Raw genomic sequence first — 4,910 nt, 5'->3', positions numbered from 1 at the left:
GCTGTTTCCGAGCTCTCCACAGGCAGAGAAGCTGTTTGCAGCACGGAGAGTGCTTCTCCTAGCCTGGGAAGCGAGAAAACGCCGTTTGGCCGCGCCTAGTGCACTCTCCGGCGGTTCGCTTGCAGGCAGGCTTGGAACAGCGTTAAACGCTGTTTCCGAGCTCTCCACAGGCAGAGAAGCTGTTTGCAGCACGGAGAGTGCTTCCCCTAGCCTGGGAAGCGAGAAAACGCCGTTTGGCCGCGCCTAGTGAACTCTCCGGCGGTTCGCTTGCAGGCAGGCTTGGAACAGCGTCAAACGCTGTTTCCGAGCTCTCCACAGGCAGAGAAGCTGTTTGCAGCACGGAAAACGCTTCTCCTAGCCTGGGAAGCGAGAAAACGCCGTTTGGCCGCGCCTAGTGCACTCTCCGGCGGTTCGCTTGCAGGCAGGCTTGGAACAGCGTTAAACGCTGTTTCCGAGCTCTCCACAGGCAGAGAAGCTGTTTGCAGCACGGAAAGTGCTTCTCCTAGCCTGGGAAGCGAGAAAGCGCCTTTTGGCCGCGCCTAGTGCTCTCGGAGGCTGCACGCTGCAGGCTGGCTGCGAGCAGCGGCTCGGCGCGGTTTCTGAGCTCTCCACAAGCAGAGAAGGTGTTTGCAGCCCGGAAAGTGCTTCTCTTAGCCTGGGAAGCGAGGAAGCGCCTTTTGGCCACGCCTAGTGCTTTCTCCGGCGGTACGCTGCAGGCTGGCGGCGAACAGCGGCTAGGCGCGGATTCCGAGTTCTCCATAGCAGAGAAGCTGTTTGCAGCACGGAAAGTGCTTCTCCTAGCCTGGGAAGCGAGCAAACGCCGTTTGGCCGCGCCTAGTGCACTCTCCGGCGTTTCGCTTGCAGGCAGGCTTGAAACAGCGCTAAACGCTGTTTCCGAGGTCTCCACAGGCAGAGAAGCTGTTTGCAGCACGGAAAGTGCTTCTCCTAGCCTGGGAAGCGAGCAAACGCCTAGTGCACTCTCCGGCGGTATGCTGCAGGCTGGCTGCGAACAGCGGCTGGGCGCGGTTTCTGTGCTCCCCAGAAGCAGAGAAGCTCCTCCAGCCCCGAAAGTGCATTTTCGGGGCTGGGAAGCAAGATTTCACTTATTCATTATCTGCAGTGCGCTTACCTGCTCGGCGTGCTTTGCGGCGGCTGAGATCCTCGAGGAGCGGCAGACACGCGTCTCCCGGGCCGGGAAGCGTGGCCTCGCTCTTTCGTCACTTCCGGTGCTCCTGCCGTGCGTGCAGCGCTGTGCAGAGGCGGAGGAGCTCGAGGAGCGGCGGCCACGCCTCTCCGGGGCCGGGATTGGAGAAGTCGCTTGTTCGTCACCTGCCGTGCGCCTGCCGTGTTCGGCGCGCTCTGCAGTGGTAGAGAAGCTCGAGCAGCTGCGGCCGCGCGTCTCCTGGGCCAGGAAGCGAGAACTCGAGCCCGATGAGGAGTGTCTGCTTCTGCTTTTAACTTGTGGAAAGTTCAAAGCCTGTGGCTGTAAAATTAGCAGCAATACTGGTGCCTTCTTTTATCGCTCAAGGTCACTGGCCAGCAGGGAACAAGAAGTGTCCCAGGACTTGTTGGTGCCCTGGCAGAGAGAGAAGCAGCAAATGGTGTTGAGAGAATTTCTGGGAGTGCATGTGGGATCCTGGTTTTCTTGATAGCTTGAGAAAGGATGTGAACAGAAAAGATATCTTTCTTTTTACAGGAGAATCTGATGTGGAACATGGGACCAGGATGACTTGCTGTGACTTCTTGAAAGCTGGAAAGAAGGCGATGTTAATCTTTTTGGCTAGAGGCAAAGTGTCTGCAAAGCCTTGGAAGAAGCCTATGCCAGGTAAGTGAGGACACGAACAGGAAAACACCTGGAGGCTGTGATGTGATTTCACGGAGGGTTATGGATTCCTGTCTCAAATGTCCATGTGTCAGTAGGGCTGGATCCAAGTGCCCCGGTGGAGAGGCAGGGTTGTCCTGCATTCCAGCTTTTTAGTGGCTGGAGTTTTGCCCAAGGAAGAGCAGCATCCTGATTTTGCTGCTATGTTCAGCCAGCACAGAGCTGTTGGGTGCCTCTGTCCAGGAGCAGCAGGAGCCTGGATTTCTGTCCCTGGGATTGCCTTGCTGTCCAAGACAAGGGCTGAAGGTGAGGGGCAAGGCAGGCCTGGGAGCTCTGGGAGTCAGGAATGCCAGGCCTTTCATCTCCTGGTGCTGCTCAGGTGTTCACCAGAGGGTTTTTTGACGGCCTTTGGCTTTCTGGATGGAAGCAAAAGGGTCCTTTCCCCTCCCTGCCTTCTGTCATTCCCAGGTCAGCCCCTGCTCTTTGCTGGCAGGCTAAATAGCCTCAGGAGTGGGCCGAGGAAGTGCTGCCTGATCTGTGAGGTTCCACAGGAGATGGGAGCAGGCTTTGCGCAGAGGTTCAAGCACCTTGGGACTTCCTGAAGGCCTGAGGCCTGAAGCAGAGTCTTGAGGCAAAGCTGACCTCTGGGTGAGCCTTCAACCCAGATGTTGTGTTTGTATCCTGTCGGCAGTGCGGTAGCCAGGATCATTAGTGTTCTGGGCTAGGTCCGTGCTCATTAGTGAAACATGGCTTGACCTTTCTGTGTTCAGAGGCCGGACAGGGCCCTGAGATGAGTCCTGTGGCCTTGTTGGGAGGAGCGGGGCCAAAGGCAGCTCCTGCATTGCTCCTGAAGCCCTGGCCCGGCTTTGGTGCGACGCCGGAGGAGGCTGAGCCCAGCTGTTCCCGCCGTGGGAGTTGTGTGCGCCTGTTTATTGCAGCATTTGCCCGACCTGGGCCCTGTCCCGGCACAGCCGGAGCCTCTTGGCCTGCGGGCGGACGCACCCGCGGGAATTGCCAGTTCTGGGGGGGCTCTCCAGGGCTGGGTTGTGACAGGGGATTCCCAGCTGCTGGGGGTAAGGCTCAGGGTCCCTGGTGCTGGATCTCAGTCCCTGTAGGTCACCTTGGGTAGCAGTGCTGGGGGGCATTGCTGAGCTTCTCCTTGGGAGGTTCTTGGCTGCTCTGAGCTGTCGCCAAAGACCCTGAGCTCCTGAGGTTGGTGTCTGTGTCTTTGGTGCTGACCCTGCCCCCTGGCCAAGCTACTTTGGAGGGTTTGAAGGGTCTAGGGCTGAGTGCCCTTTGGGCAGTTTGCTGCCAGCCTGGTGTGCTCCTGGAAGTGCCGCTGACCTGCCAGGACTGAGGAGCTGCTGGCTGGGTGCTGGTTCTGTTCTGCAGTGGGAGCAGGTAGCCACAGGGATACAGGGGGAAAACGGGCTGCTGAAATGAAGGAAACAACATGCTTCTAAGAGCAGCTACTTTCTTGTGTACATAAAGCTACAGTTCCAGTTTCTAGCACTACTCTTCATGGGTACAGGTGTCTCTCTCGGTCGGCTAAGTTATTTCTCCATCAGGCAGGCAGGCAGGAAGGCAGGAACGCACGCACACATCTTTCAGGGCACTTAATTGGTTAAGTGTCCATCACCGTGCTATGTGTCTCCTATCTGAGTTTTGCATTTCTTGGAGAGGCTTTCCTAGGCTCTTATTTTTAGAGCTGTTGTTGTTCCTGTAGCCTTGATGAATTCCTGCGAACTCTGGAAAAGAAGACTGCAGGTGTCATCTTCACTACAAACAGTTTGGCTGATACAGGAAATGGCCCAAGTTATTCAGACACATTGCTACACCGGGAGGGCTTAGAGAGAAACCTGGAGATGGGTTGTGGGAGCCTGAAGTGGGATCTTCTCCCCTGCCGACCCTTGATACAAGGGCAGTAGGGAGATGCATGTTTCCATTAAGCAGGGGATTGCTTGGGCAAATGAACAGGGCTCTGGAAAGTCAATGAACGTATAGGAGTTTTGTTCTAGTCTTTTGTTCTTTTGTTCTAGGAGCACCTGCTGTCCTAAAGTAAACAAGCAGCATTTGCTGCAGAGAAGCTCTTTCCAGCACGGAAAGTGCTTCTCTTAGCCTGGGAAGCGAGAAAGCATCTGTTGGCCTCACCTAGTGTTCTCGGCGGCTGTACGACCTTCCGAGCGGTGCCGCCTCTCCCGCTGTGGGCGGGCTGTGGGTCTCAGAGCCAGGGATCAGGATCACTGCGGACGGCACGAGCCTCTCCTGCTCCGCCTGCAGCCGGTGCTGCGCTGGGGTCCTGCCGGAGCTCTGGGCACGAGAGGACGGCGGTGGTGATTTCTTCGTGCTGTCTGGAACGGGCCAGGGTGCAGGCAACACCCGTGCTGGTACCAGGACCCCCCAAACCCCACCGCTCCCCGTGGTGCCTAGGAATTGTTGTCCAGCGTAGGGAGAAAATTCTTTATGAGAAAACTCAAAACTCAAGGATATGGGGTCTGAGGAGAGATGAGAGATTGTGGTATAAATTCAAGACGCATTGGGAAAAATAAATTTATGCAACAGCTCACTTCCTCTCCCAGACTGGCTTCTGTGTGATCGTCTGTGACTCCAACTGATCAGATGGGATTTTCAGCTTGTGGGGCTATAATGACGTGCCAGATTCTAAGCATGACAGAAAATAATGGGAGAACTCTCTGGCTCAGGCAGTGGAGCCTCTCAGTAGTGTCCCAAAGGTACAGCAGTACCCAGTATCTCTGACTGCAATTTGAGAGGTCCCAGCACAGCCCCTCTGTAGTGTTCCTGTGAAGCTGGCGTTTCCCAGCATCCCTGACCAGGGTTTGGGGGTCCCAGCACAGGTCCCTCGGCACATCCTGCTGCTTCTCCAAGTCCCGTTTAAACAGGATGGGGTTTTTTTGGGGTAGGAGCAGCCAAAACCAGCAGAACTGGCATTAACCACTTTCTCGAGGAATTTCTCTTTTCTTCCTCACCAAATTCCCACTGTCAAAACCACGCCTGAGGCTCAGCTCCCCATCCCCTCAATCTCTCCAAGGAACTGGGCTTGAATTTCCCAATCCAGCAGGGCAGAAAT

At 56.1% G+C, this 4,910-nt stretch overlaps 1 long non-coding RNA gene across 2 annotated transcripts; it reads left to right on the top strand.

Annotated features, from left to right (window-relative positions):
* Positions 1-1,358: 1,358 nt before the first annotated feature.
* Positions 1,359-4,245, top strand: LOC136305194 (uncharacterized). 2 transcript variants are annotated; one of them, XR_010725138.1, is made up of 3 exons: positions 1,359-1,601; positions 1,697-1,825; positions 3,862-4,245. It is a non-coding gene; the product is annotated as an uncharacterized lncRNA (long non-coding RNA). The 2 variants fall into 2 exon arrangements; XR_010725137.1 differs by lacking the exon at positions 3,862-4,245 and adding an exon at positions 2,291-2,640.
* The last annotated feature ends 665 nt before the right edge of the window (positions 4,246-4,910 follow it).

Source organism: Chamaea fasciata, unplaced genomic scaffold, assembly GCF_029207755.1.
Source record: "Chamaea fasciata isolate MVZ Bird 193981 ecotype frontalis unplaced genomic scaffold, bChaFas1.0.hap1 SCAF_308, whole genome shotgun sequence".
NCBI lineage: Eukaryota > Metazoa > Chordata > Aves > Passeriformes > Sylviidae > Chamaea > Chamaea fasciata.
The sequence above is the reverse complement of the archived record's forward strand: the minus strand, read 5'-3'. Positions and strand labels throughout refer to the sequence as shown.